Source organism: Eleutherodactylus coqui, chromosome 5, assembly GCF_035609145.1.
Source record: "Eleutherodactylus coqui strain aEleCoq1 chromosome 5, aEleCoq1.hap1, whole genome shotgun sequence".
NCBI lineage: Eukaryota > Metazoa > Chordata > Amphibia > Anura > Eleutherodactylidae > Eleutherodactylus > Eleutherodactylus coqui.
Genome location: NC_089841.1, coordinates 180958975 through 180974103, shown reverse-complemented (window position 1 = coordinate 180974103; position 15129 = coordinate 180958975).

Here is a 15129-nt window from a genome sequence, read left to right as displayed (position 1 = left end):
ACTATACTGCAGCCCCTGCCATGTATACTATATTGCAGTGCAGCCCATATGCTGTACATTATACTGCAGCCCCTGCCGTGTATACTATATTGCAGTGCAGCCCATATGTTGTACACTATACTGCAGCCTATATGCTGTACACTACACTGCAGCCCCGGCCGTGTATACTATATTGCAGTGCAGCCTATATGCTCTACACTATACTGCAGCCCCTGCACTGCAGCGCCCATTACACAGCACACACTGCGCCTCCCCGTCCCCCGCCCTCCGTATGAGGTGATCTGCGCTCCAGTCAGCGCGCCGCCGCCGGCTCCTCCCGCTTCCCTGCACGGAGAGACGGCAGATGGCGTGAGAGCGGAGGCTGAGGAGGATGGAGAGCACGGGCCGGCTAATGCCGCTGCTCATCGCCCTCCACCTGTCACTGTGCGCACCGGGCGGCCATGCCCAGACTGCCGGCCCGCCGCCGGAGCACAGCCGCTCCTATCACGTGCTGCTCAAGCAGAACCTAGGTGAGTGCGCGGCCTGCCGCGTGGGGGCGCAGTCGCGGGGAGGGCTGGTGACGGCAGGTGCGGGAAGACGTGTGGGGGCGCTGTCCCGGGGAGGGCTGGTGATGTCAGAGGGGCAGGTGCGGGAGAACGGGTTTGCATACATGCGTTATCAGTTCCCTTCAGACGGCCATATATTCTATAGGCCAACAATAGTGGGACTGGAGTCCTTAGCAGACGCTGGCAGGGGGACCTCGCGGTGATGGCCTAAGGCGCTGTCCACGGGCGACATGTCATGGCGAGATATGCCGCTATAAGGCCTCATGTCCACGGGCAAAAGAAGAATTAAAATCCGCAGCCGATTTTGACTCTTCTCCTGCCCGCGGAGCCGCACCCCATAGGGATGCATTGACCACCCGCGGGTAGATAAATACCCGCGGATGGTCAATAAAAGGGATTTAAAAAAAAAAAAGGATCATGAAAAAATCTGGACCATGCTCCATTTCCGTGCGGGTCTCCCGCGGGGACGGCTCCCGCGGGCTTCTATTGAAGCCTATGGAAGCCATCCGGATCTGCTGGAGACCAAAATCGGAATTTACTAACCCGCTCGGGATCTTCCCTTCTTCGCGGCTTCATCTTCTCTCCGTCGCGGCTGGATCTTTTTTCTTCGGGCCGGCGCATGCGTGGGGCACACAACCGACGTGCCGTGCACATCCGCCGGGCCGGAGAAAGAAGATCCGGCCGCGACGGAGAGAAGATGAAGCCGCGGCAAAGGGAAGATCCGGAGCTGGCGAGAGGTGAGTTAATTCTTATTTTTATGCCTCATGTCCGCGGGGCAGGACGGACCCACTACGGATTCTTCATGGAGAAGGCCTCATGTCCACGGGATGAAAATCCGCAGCGTTTTTCCCGCACGCGGATCCGCGCCCCATAGGGATACATTGGACACCCGCAGGTAGTTAAATACCTGCGGATGTCATTTTCCCCTTCAGGCGCGGATCCGCGTGCGGGAAAAAAACACGACATGCCCCATTTTCGTGCGGGTCTCCTGTGGGGACGGCTCCCGCAGGCTTCTATTGAAGCCTATGGAAGCCGTCCAAATCCGCGGAACACCCGTACCAGAATTAAAACTTACCTGTCTGGACGCTGCGGATCTTCCCTCCGTTGCGGCTGAATCTTCTTTTTTCAGCCAGGCGGATGTGCCTGGCGCATGCGCGCGTAACGCTGTCGATGTGCCGAGTACATCCGCCGGGCCGAAGAAAGAAGATTCGGCCGAGACTGAGGCAAGATCCGCAGCGTCCGGACAGGTGAGTTTAATTTTATTTTCAGCCCTCATATCCGCGGGGCAGGAGGGACCCGCTGCGGATTCTGCATGGAGAATCCGCGGCGGGCCTGATTTTCCCCGTGGACATGAGGCCCAAATCGCACACAGAGCTGGCATGACACGCTTTCCATAGGAGAACTATGAAAAGCGCAGCCCGACGTCCATGATAGCGATTCTCCATTCGTGGGATTAAAATCGCGGCATGCTGCGATTTGCCACCATTCTCGGCGGTGAGCCCATCTATTAGGCTTACTGCAGAGACCAGTCAGCGCTTCTCTCTCCTCGGTCAGTGCTCAATGTCAGCGGAAGTGACGGAAATACCCAAGGGGGGGATTTAGGTACTTGGCTGCCGCATTGAAAGTGAATAGAGCACGTGTGACTGGCACTTCAGTCTCCTCCTCCCTGCGGGGCTGCGGTAACCCTGCAGTAAGGAGGACGGGGACCCCTTATGTGGAGATCAGCAGGGGTCTCAGTGGAGACGGGATAATTTGATATTCTGGTAAAAACCCTTTAAAGGATTGTCATTAGAAAGCAAAAAAAATCTATGCTTACCTATTCCTTCCCCGTCAGTTGTCTTACTGCATCTTTTCACTGCCAATCTTCTCCTGGCTCCTCCAGTCCCCGGATCACCTCCCCGATCTTCTCCTGGCCCCTCCGGTCCCCCGGGTCACCTCCCCGATCTTCTCCTGGTCCCCCGGGTCACCTCCCCGATCTTCTCCTGGCCCCTCCGGTCCCCCGGGTCACCTCCCCGATCTTCTCCTGGCCCCTCCGGTCCCCCGGGTCACCTCCCCTATCTTCTCCTGGCCCCTCCGGTCCCCTGGGTCACCTCCCCGATCTTCTCCTGGCTCCTCCGGTCCCCCGGGTCACCTCCCCGATCTTCTCCTGGCCCCTCCGGTCCCCCGGGTCACCTCCCCTATCTTCTCCTGGCCCCTCCGGTCCCCTGGGTCACCTCCCCGATCTTCTCCTGGCTCCTCCGGTCCCCCGGGTCACCTCCCCGATCTTCTCCTGGCTCCTCCGGTCCCCCGGGTCACCTGCCCGATCTTCTCCTGGCGAGGTGTCATTTATTGGAGTCGTCTCACAACCAGCTACAAACTTCCAGACTGAGTACTGCTGTATCCATAGCAACTGAGGCCGTGGGGGTTTGCGGAAGATGTAGTCTGCCCATAATCCCTCATTCAGTGCACGAGGATGAAGAACCTGTGATGACCTCACCGTCATGTGATCAGGGGTGGAGCTTAGAGTCGGTAACTGATTACATGATGGTGACATCACAGGTGCTGTCAGCACATGGCTGCTGTCGAGAACATGGACTTGTGGACAAGTGGTCGTTAGCACTTTGATAGCACACATTTATATAAGACTCTTCACTTCTAATTTCTCTAATTCTGTCTATCATTAGAGATATTAGAAATAGTCTTATGTCAATTAGAAATTATGTAGAGTATGCAGAACATAGCTCCGATGTTGGAGAGCTGTCCTGCATAGTGTTAGAAACGTGTCTGACCTCGCCCGACATCAGAGCTATGCAGGGAATCCTGATGTCGGATGAGATCCAATACTGAATTGGGATGGGTTAATACCACAACTTGTGGATAGTAACATAGTATTCAAGGCCAAGAAAAGGCATATGTCCATCCAGTTCAGCCTATTAACCCCCAACATCAATCCAGAGGGAGGCAAAAAAAAAACAATGAGGTAGAAGCCAATCTTCCCCATATAAGGGAAAAAAATTCCTTCCTGAACACAAGGAAACAATGCAGCCATAGGAAGTTTATATTACGCTAAGGGCGCATTCAGACGACCGTATATCGGCTGGGTATTCCCGCCGGCCGATATACGGTGTCCCCCTCTGCAGGGGGAGGAGGCTGTAAGAGCTGGCTCCGCCCCATCCCGCCTCTCTTCATTGAAAATAGTGCAGGGGGTGGAGAGGAGGCAGAGCAGGGGCGGAAGCTCAGAGCACTGCTCCCAGCTCTTACAGCCTCCTCACCCTGCAGAGAGAGACGATGTATATCGGCTGGGCATGAATACGCGGCCAATATGCGGTCGTCTGAATGCAACCTAAGGCCGATTATTTCTTTTCTTTCAGTGCTCCTTGGAAGTGTCTTAAGTGTCCTGTTTGTTGCGATGATCATCCTGGCTGTCTGTGTGTATAAACCTATAAGAAGACGGTGACAGAAGCATGGACTACACATTATGAATGAAGGCTTACCTTATAACCCTTACATCACCGGTCCGGGTACCCAGGGTTTGGTTGCTCTCCTGTCATGATGGAACAAGAGTTTTCGGATTCTGTTCTGTCGGCTGCTTGTAATGTTTTATTTTTTTTCCTAACCTTATTAAAAACGGATCCTTTTTCCCCCAGTTTATTTCCGTTTCTCTCCTCCATAAATGGAGCATAGAGACGGAAACCCTGAACTGACCGTAACGCAGGTGTAAGAGCGGCCATACCTTGTTCATAAGCTGCCGCACAGTGACGCTTGGCTTAAATCTGTCATCCAGTAGTGAGGTCTTGGAGCGAGATATTGTCTTCTGAAGACGAATACAGGTTTGTTTTTGACCAGCTTGGTTCATTCCGAGGTATTCTGTGGCCTAACGAGTAGATGGGATACAACAGCTTGAGGCCAATGACAAGTGAAAAACTGACCAAAACCTGCTGGTCATCCAGCCAGTATTTCTCACCTTGCGTGGGCGATGCCAACTTGTAGGACTTCAGTCCTTCCTTTTTTTGTAATGTTAAACTATTTCTTTAGTACACTGGACAGAGGTTTTATTTATTTGCAATACTAGATTGTTAACGTTTCATTATTTTTCTTCTCTTTTGAGAAAGTGTGATTTAAGTTATAAACCTTAAATTAAATAAACATTAAATGTGTATTTTACATTAACTCTATCTGGAGCAGAGCTTTATTTCAGGAACATTCATGAGTTATCCCTTTCCAATCCACTGTCTGGCCTCTGAAGACATTATAATTTAAGGCTGTACAGCTCTGATATTGGAAGACGTCTGTCGAGGTTCTCTTACTGTATATTGCCAGCCTCTCTGCTGTCAGAGCCTATCCAACGTGTCATCTCATGCAGTACTGGCTTTAGCCAGCAGATAGCGCCGTTGTATAACAGCAGAAAAAGAGTAAGCCCCCTAGGAAAACCAGGATGCAAATTGGATTGGAAAGGGTTAAGGGCTTATTCACATGACTGAGACTATCGCCTGAGTTTTGTGTGATTCACACAACCCGCACAAATATGGAATCCATTCTTTTAAATGGATTTATTCACATGAACGATTTATTTTTTTTCCTTCTAGCATCGTTGCAAAGGGAAAAAATAAAAGCGTGTTCTATATTTGGGTGTTCCCTCGGACACCTCGCCCATTGTTTTCAACGGGGCCTTAAAAGGCATTGCAAGGCACTTATGTGCCATGCAATGTTTCCCATTGAAGTTAATGTGTGAAGATCACAGTTTCACAGAAACGATGTGATTTTTATTTTTTTTTAAATCAAACGTCTCGCATCGCCTTGAAAGACGCACGTTGGCAAGCGCGATTAACTCGGCACGATAACGCCCTCGCCCGTGTGAATGTAGCCCGAAGGGGTTATAGTTGGTGGGAGTCAAAGTTTTTTTTTTTTATTCTGTCAGCACAGCTCTATACATGAGCTCACGGATTAATGCAGCAGTGATTAAATTCAATAAATCTGTTTTCAGTAAACACAAGCGCCCCCTATTGGAGCCCTCCTCTTCTCATAAATCCTTTTTTTTAAAAAAGACTCTCAAAAAAAAAAAAATAAGACTGTCTCTCTGTAGTGATTCCATTCTGTCACATTCCTCTGGCACACAACGCATATTTGACATACTTTGTACTTTAGGCGGAAGGGATTATCCACAAACCTGTTACTCTGCTACATCAGGTAACAGTAGATGTGATTCACACATACGGGGTGGCAGCTGTATCATGTCTCTCATCCCCTGGGCTACAAATGGTCCTATTTTTCTGACCGCCTGGAAGACATTTGACCTTGGTGCACAGACTACTCTACTACTTCACCTATCCAGCTCAGCTTCTCCACACCTTGCACCAGTATTCGCACGGACTCCGGCATTACACACCTGTTTATTAGCTCTCCTCTGTACTGTATACCCATCATGATATTAGTCAGTGTATTGTGTCCACTTAGGTCTTCAGCACTTTAGCCTGGCTTAAGCCAGTGTGTCCGTTACAGGGAACCCATCACCTACCTACAGCACCCTAAGCTAAGTTAGGCCGGCTTCACACGGGTGAGAAAATCCCGCAAGGTGTGTGTTGAGATGCACACAAATATGAACCCCATTCTTTTGAATGGTGTCCTACAAGAGTGATTTTTAAATTTGTTTTCCCGCATAGCACCACGATGCGAGAAACAAATTGTGGCATGGTCTATCTGGCTGAATGATCTTTGGCATGCAGCAGTAACATCGGCTTCATTGAAAGCAATGGGAGAACTCCATGATTTTCTGCCGCAGCTGTGACTCCCTTCATTCCCGAAGTGATGCAAGGCTGTTTTCACATGAAAATGCCTTGCATCCACGGGGCTTTTGCATGAATGGCGAGCGGGATATCGCACTCGCCCTTGTGTGGCTAGCCTTACAGTGCTGACAGGGAGCCAGGGGAGGTATCACTTTATACTCCCCTGCACATCAGTCTGACTCTATTGAGACTGCTGTGTGTGCACCCTCCAATACACCTCTGCGGGATGGTGTGTACATGGCGTTGTGAAGACAGTCAGATGTTTAGTGATGTGCGTGATCTTCAGAGGACGCCACCGGGAGTGGGGAAGCATAAGAAAGATACATCACCCAGCTTCCTGTCTCCTCCACTAACAGCATCATAACTTTACGGTTCTGTAGAGGAGGAGACGGGGAGGTTACGGTGCTGTAGGGAGGTAACAAGTTCCCTTAAAGTTTTCCCTGTACTGTTACGTACCAAGTTGTGTTTCTTTGTATCCTGATTAACCCTTTCCAATCCACTGTCTGACATCTGAAGACATTCTGATTGAAGGCTGTACAGCTCTGATGTCGGAAGACGTCCGGCGGGGTACTCTTACTGTTTATTACTGGCCGCTCTGTTGTCGGGGCCTCTCCAGCATGTACCATATCGTAGTACTGGCCCTAGCCAGCAGCTGGCACCATTGTGAAATGGCAAAAAGAGAAAGCTTCTTAGGAAACCCTGAATCTAAAACTGGATTGCAAAGGGTTAAAGCAACTGCGATCGACTGCTGTCCACCAAGAGAAATGGTTACACTGGGTAGCAGTTATACACATAGGGCATAACAGCACATGGAAAGCATCTAGAAACCTGCCATCACCAAGTGCATGAATATTGCATTGCATTGTTGCTATGCTTATACATTTGAGGATCTTAGTTCAGATTTTGAGTCTTATCAGCGCCGACAAGGTGACCTCTTTGGGTGGGACCTATTCTCACACACACATTCTTGTTCGTAACATGGACAAGATTTGGTACATGCAAATGCATGTCAACGTACAGGTCGCCTGCATATTGGACAGGACACAGACAGAAGTCGGATGTCAGATTTGACTTGCACCTAAACCTCTCGGATGTAACTCTCACACACGGCAAGTGTGGCCCCGACCTTGGAGAACAACTTTGGAAAAGCCAAGGCTCCTTTTACATAGAGCAATAAATCATTTGCATGAGTGAACAATAACCATTTGCTTGTGCAGCCTGTTTAAACATGCAGATAAAGAGTTCGAAAGTTTGTTTTGAATTGCTTTCGCATTCGTTAGCCGTGTTTAGTCTGAACAATCGTCGTTTAAATTTGCACGATCCTATAATTTTTATTTTTCTTAAATGATAATGGTTCCATGTAAAAGGGCCTTAAGTTTACAGCTATAACATTGTTAGGATGCCCAATGCAAGTCTGATTGCTAAGAAAAGACAACTATCCTGGTTAAAATTTGTCATATGCCAAATAGAAGCCATATATGTGTTTGAATTACAAAAGTAAACAAATTTACAATTTGTCTTCTAATCTTCACAAATCTTATTGGATGTTAGTAATATCAATTTTCTGATATTTTATGTATTTGTAAGCATGTCAACGACTATGAGCATACTGCTTCTTGAGAGCAAATATGTGAATTTATAAGACCATCAATATAGCTATTGTAATAAGTATACTGATTATATACGGAGCCTTGTTACTAGACAAGTTATAAATTTGACACATTGTTAATGAACAGAAATACATAGCTTTTTATATTTGATTTTCTTTTGATCAACAGGAAGCCGAAACAGTTGCTTCAGGCAATGACACTTAAAGTTGAAGTGGAGGATCAGGGTCATTTTCAAATGTTCAATTTATACTTAACATATCATATCATGTTTATTACACTTTATCTATGGTGGTTTCAAGAACAATTTTACTTGAATAGCTGCAGTTCATGGGGAAGTTTTATTCAAACTAGTAATGACCGTGTGTGTGTGTGTGTGATTCTTATGCTCCACCCCTGGTGATGTCATCACTCCACCCCCTGGTGACATCATTGAAGGTCCTACAACATATATAAAACATAGAGTCTGACCGACAGAAGAACAACACAGTTAGGGCTCTTGAAAAGGGGAGGATAAAAATAACAAAATGAGAATATAACTAAACTGCTATTATGTCGAACACAACTCAGCGGTCCTGACAGAACACACTGACCTACCTCCACCACAGAGATCCAGTGGGCTGAAGGACCTGTGGTGATGTTACTACTCTGGGAGGAGCCATATTGTGCGGGTAAAAATGTGCCCTGAGGTTATGAGCGCGTATTTCTATCAAGCTGCATATTCTGATAACGGTTAGCAGTACAGGATGTGCCGCACATTCCTTTCTACTGGCTCAGATAATGAAATAGACATTTCACCTTGCATAGATATATATATATATCCTCCACAACCCCCCCTTGAAACTGTATATTTTACTAACTGTCCCTACACTACCCCGCAGTCCTCAACGGTTGACCCTCTTCGACGTCCCAGCTCGAGGCAGGCCCTTCAAGCAAACCAAGGCAAGCTCTCCGGGTCTACCACGGGGTTGTTCACAGCCCTTGCGACTGGACCACAGCTAGCCTGAGTTCCCCGTAGCCACTGACTCGTTCCAAGGAGGGTGATCTGGCCCTAAGGCTGGAGTGTGTTGTAGACAGGGGTCAGAGGCTTCAAGGGGTTATGAGACTTGTTCACATTCTCTGAGGACACGTTCAGCAGGTTCATGGTGGGAGCAGCACTGGCAGCAGCGATTTCACAGGTCCCCTGGATATAGGGGATTATACAGCAAGCTACAACGATAAAGATAATTAATACACACATAACAGAGATGTCTATTTGGGCCCTGCTACCATGGGTCCTAGCTGGTCAGCAATTCCCTGTAAGGCATCTCTGATGTAATTTACAAGTTTCTGTTGGTTATAATAGATATAGTTTATCCAATCTACGTTTTTTCTAACAGTGACAATGGTGAATAACGACTCCCGTCCTGCTTTAACCTGATCCCTGGCTTTGTATTTATTTGATCCTCCCCTAGGCACCCCTATGGCATCTAGAAACACGTGGGGGTCGAAGCTACCTCCTGGTGTCTCGATTTCTCTTTTTGTTCGGTGTGGGGGTTTGTTCTCTGCGGCATTGTCAGGTAGCATGTGCAATGGCATTAAGGCTTTTGCGAGGGCACATTCTCCAGTCCAGTCCCCTTCGAGTCTGGTGCGTATCTTCCCGTCAACAACACACCCAATAGACATCTAGGGACTGGACTTGTCTCCATGCTTTGGTGCCATCCTTCCGAACAGCACAGTACCCATCTGTGAAGTTCCCTAGGAATCTACCTTTGCCATAATTGACAAAGCAGGTGTAGTTTCCGGGTATATCACAATCCCCTCCCCTGGGTGTGGTACTTTAGTAATAATGGGGTGCTCTTCCTTCCATCTTTTACAGCCTGTCCTATTGGTGGTGGTGGTAGTATAGAGGCTGAGAAAACGGAGAAGGATCATCGTTTTTGGGCTCAAGGGGGTGTTTTCTAACAATTTTCTTCACATAGACCCATAGGTCCCCATGTCAGTCTTTGGATCTGGAAGGCAAATAAACACTCGAGAATATACATTAGTTAAGTATTTTGTGAGATCAATAACATAGTTTGTCAAGCTACCATGCTGCATCTGGAGTTATCTCGATAAATACAATCCTAACCTTGGGGCCAACCCAAAAAGTACCTCATATGGGTTGAGGCCTATTCTGTCAGGTGTGTACCTTCCGGAGAAGAGTACCAAGGGGAGGCACTCGGTCCATGGTCTACTGAGCTCTGCCATGGCCTTCTGGATCATGGTTTCTAAGGTACCAAATAAAACTTTCTGCTCTACCACTGCTTTGTGGATGGTACGGAGCATAAAAGGCCACTTCTATCCCCCAAAACTTTCATTACTTTCTGGATCACTTCTCCCGTGGACGGAGTACCTCAGTCACTCTTAGTTGTCCCCGATACTGTGTACTTGTATACCACCTCAGAGGTCAGTTTTTGTTGGTGGTGTTTGTGGGCGGGTATGTCCGACTGGCTACCCTGAGAACATGTCTAGGCAGACCAGACCGACCTCATACCTGCCCACCCTTGGCATTTGTTAGTAGTCTACTTGAAGACGCTGGACTGGGTAGTCAGGACGAGGGGTGCACTGACTCAGGCAGCCCTGTGTGTGCGTTGCTGCCGTGACCCTAAATTCTGGTGCAGACCAGTGACTAGCAACCACAGCTGTTTCTGACAGGTGTGTATTTTCATGGGTGGCCAAAGCCATGACAGGATAGGGGCCTGTGGGAGACAAGGCTTGTTGGATACCATCCATTTATCCACAGGTGTCTCTTTGCCCCTCTTTAGTCGCCTTTTGTAACTGAATCAACAGGTCATAATCCGCCAGGGGTGTCATTTGAGGGGGTACCTGTCCCGCCCCAACTCCTGCAGAATCAAGTCTGGGCTTCTGTGTGGCTGTCTTCACAGCCTAATCACCCGGGTAATTTACGGTTGCCTCAGGTGCCATCCATGGAGTAGCCTTTTGTTGCATTTTTAGGCCACTCTCTCGGGCAGCAAGAGGGCTTCCATCGGTGCTGGTACACCTTTACTGTTTCTAATTGCTTTATTTTCAAGAATGACCTCACTTTCAGGTGATTATTCCCACGTCTCCCCTTCCTCCAGAGGCAGCAAGGTAGCTGGACTGAGGGCGTTGTAACGCTGGCAAGTTGAGTGGCATGAGCAGGGTGCATTGTAGGTAAAAGTGAAGCAAAATTTTAGCGAAAACCTATGCCAGTGTTCTAGATACACAGTGTTCTAAACGTATTTATTTATTCCTCTGCTGCTAGGTATGTACCTAACTGAGAAAAAGGGCTAATGGAAGGCACTCAGCCCAAGGTTTGCCCGTTTCCTCCATTGCCTTTTGTATCTTAAATTTCATCGTACCGTTCATCCTTTCTACTTTCCCACTACTCCATGGATGGTAGGGTGTGTGAAAGGCCTGGGATATACCCACAGCAGACACGATGTGTTGCATTTTTTCACCTGTGAAGTTTGTACCTTTGTTTGACTCAATCACTTCCGGTACCCCGTATCTGCAGATTACCTCATTCATGAGCTTCTGTGCGGTTACCTGCTTATTTACTTTGGTAACAGGGTAGGCCTCCAACCTGAAAAGACATAAACAACAACAAGCACATATTCATACTTCACAACAAGTGGGAGCTGAATGTAGTCAATTTGCAATCTCTGAAATGGGTAGAGTGGCCTAGGCAAGTGTTATGTGGCCTATTTACTTCTGCCCTGTTGCCTATGGCACATATCTTGCAAGACTGGACAAATGATGCAGCAGCTGCAGAGAACCCAGGAGCCACCCGTCCTCGTTCAAGCGTTGACGTCATTGCTGCTTTTGATAGGTGTGTCTTTTCATACATCAGCTGTCCCATCATGGGAAACAGGAACCGTGGTAGGCAAGTACTGTTGACTGTTCGCCATACGCGGTCCTGTTCTGCTGCTCCCATTTTTAGTCCATTTTTTCTTTTCTTCCTTGCTGGCTTGTAACTGTAAAGTTCTTAGCATATCAATGTCCAAAGTTTTGTCTATGTCTTCTTTTCTTCCATGGCTTGAGGGCCGCTGCCTTTGCTGTGCTTTCTAAGATGGTGTTGCCTCTTGCTTCTCCAGTGTAGGAATTGGTGTGACCTCTCAACTTTGTCAGGTAGAAGTAGGGCCTCCCTGAGACTCTGTACCATTCTTAATTGGCTGTCCTGCTGAGGTAAGAAACTGTCTGGCCTTCCATTTTGGGCCGTAATCATGAGCTATGCCAAATGCATACTGGTAATCAGTGTAAATGTTTGCCGTCTTACCTTCTGCCACTCTACTCGAATCAGTGAGGGCCCTCAGTTCCGCGTCTTGTACTGAGACATGCGGAGGCAGAGCTTCTGCTTTTAGGACATCTTGTTGTGTGACCGCTGCATATCCGGTGTGGAGTCGTCAATCCTCACCCTGGTACCATCTATAAAAAAACCTCAAAATATGCATTGTCAAGAGGGGTTCCAGTAACTATTTTTAAAACCTGTTGCATCAATGCTACACAATCATGCTGATAAAAGAAAAAATAGCTGATCCGTAATACCTAGATCACCTATGCCTTTTCTTCCCCCATTTGAACCAGGATACTCGATTGGAAGAAGAGCAGCCTGGTTCAAGGAAGTACAACATTGGATGCTATGAGGCACGAAGAGGGCTGGATCTGATAGGCCAGAGATCAGTGCTTGGGTTGCACTTGTTTGCGTATACTCTGGATGTCATGAGGGGTGAGGACCACTAGGGGGTAGTCCAGAACCGTAACCTTGTTCCCCTCGCAGAGGTCATGGACCAGGCGGTAGGTGTCTACATAGACACCTCTGTGTCTTTACTTGACTGAAAAAGAGAGGTGTTTGCTGGAGGATGTGTTTTAGTTTAACTATTCCCTAGCAAGAATGTACCTTAAAATTCCTATCTTTCATGCCTTCTAAGACAGTATAATTCATTAGATTCATTACAAGCTTCTATTCCATTAAATCAAACAAAGCTACTTTCCAAGGTTAGTATCACATTCCTCTCTCCATTCTTATCTCATAGCCCTGAGAAAAAGACAGAAGCAAGGAGAGGGGGGTGGGGGGTTTGTCTCACCCTGCACCTTCAAGTAAACAATCTTTCATTCACTAAAAGCAAGCTCAGTTAACCATTTGTGTGTATATATTATATATACATACCCACACACATACATCCATATCTATCTACCTAGTATTATACACCTTTTTCTATATATCTTTTGCACTTTATATCTATTATCAGATATTGATCCTCTCTCTGCCATCAAATCACATGCCTTCACTATGCTTGTTCCCCATATTTCTCCCACTACCTGACCGTCAATGTAACGTTCAGTGAACACTGTTCTGATGCCAGGCACGTCCTATACTTTCAAACAATTCAGCAGCAACACAGTTTAGCAACCTGCCTTTTCTAGAAGGGATCCAATAATGCACATTTAACCTATACATTTTGATCTGAGGACAATCCTCTACCTGTGGGCCAATCCCACAACGAGCCGCTGTGTACGGTGCATCAATCTTGGCTATAACTAGAGATGAGCGAACGTACTCGTCCGAGCTTGATATTCGTGCGAATATTAGGGTGTTCGGGATGCTCGTTACTCGTAACGAGCACCACGCGGTGTTCCGGTTACTTTCAGTTTCCTCTCTGAGACGTTAGCGCGCTTTTCTGGCCAATTGAAAGACAGGGAAGGCATTACAACTTCCCCCTGTGACGTTCAAGCCCTATACCACCCCCCTGCTGTGAGTGGCTGGGGCGATCAGATGTCACCCGAGTATAAAAATCAGCCCCTCCCGCGGCTCGCCACACATGCCTTGTGACTTAGCTGAGGGAAAGTGCTGCTGCTGGTGCTGCTGTAGGGAGAGCGTTAGGAGTCAGTGTAGGCTTCAAGAACCCCAACGGCCCTTCTCAGGGCCACATCTACTAGTGTGCAGTACTGTGTTAGCACAGTATTTTTTATTTTTTTTGTCCAAAATTGGATCTGCAGAGCATTGCGCCCAGCAATAGGGACAGAAGTGGGGGTTAGGCAGGGAGAGTGTTAGGAGTTAGTGTAGGCTTCAAGAACCCCAACGGTCCTTTCTAGGGCCACTTCTATCCGTGTGCAGTACTGTCCAGGCTGCTGTTAGTAGTGTTGCATTTTTTTTTTTTTTTTCTCAAAACCGGCTGTGCAGAGCATTGCAACCGGCATTAATACTACAGGGATAGAATTGTGTAGGCAGGGCCAGAAGACATTTATTATTCATTGAATACACGCAGTGGGGTCTTCCCTTGGCTAAAAAGGAAAAGAAATTATATTTGGCCTGCCTGTGTCAGTCCTAAGGTCTGCGTGTACGTGTGTGCTGCGTGTACAACGTACAAAAATCTGACGCAACCAGCTACGCTTTACTGCAGCCTAGCGCCATTGTGTATCCTGACTGGCAAATACCTGCTCTGCTAGAGTTAATAACTCTGCTACACTATACTTGTGTGACACTTTTTGAGGGCCACACCACAGATATTAAACTTCTTGTTCATTGAATATACGCAGTGGGGTCTTCCCTAAGCTAAAAAGGAAAAGAAATTATATTTGGCCTGCCTGTGTCAGTCCTAAGGTCTGCGTGTACGTGTGTGCTGCGTGTACAACGTACAAAAATCTGACGCAACCAGCTACGCTTTACTGCAGCCTAGCGCCATTGTGTATCCTGACTGGCAAATACCTGCTCTGCTAGAGTTAATAACTCTGCTACACTATACTTGTGTGATACTTTTTGAGGGCCACACCACAGATATTAAACTTCTTGTTCATTGAATATACGCAGTGGGGTCTTCCCTAAGCTAAAAAGGAAAAGAAATTATATTTGGCCTGCCTGTGTCAGTCCTAAGGTCTGCGTGTACGTGTGTGCTGCGTGTACAACGTACAAAAATCTGACGCAACCAGCTACGCTTTACTGCAGCCTAGCGCCATTGTGTATCCTGACTGGCAAATACCTGCTCTGCTAGAGTTAATAACTCTGCTACACTATACTTGTGTGACACTTTTTGAGGGCCACACCACAGATATTAAACTTCTTGTTCATTGAATATACGCAGTGGGGTCTTCCCTAAGCTAAAAAGGAAAAGAAATTATATTTGGCCTGCCTGTGTCAGTCCTAAGGTCTGCGTGTACGTGTGTGCTGCGTGTACAACGTACAAAAATCTGACGCAACCAGCTACGCTTTACTGC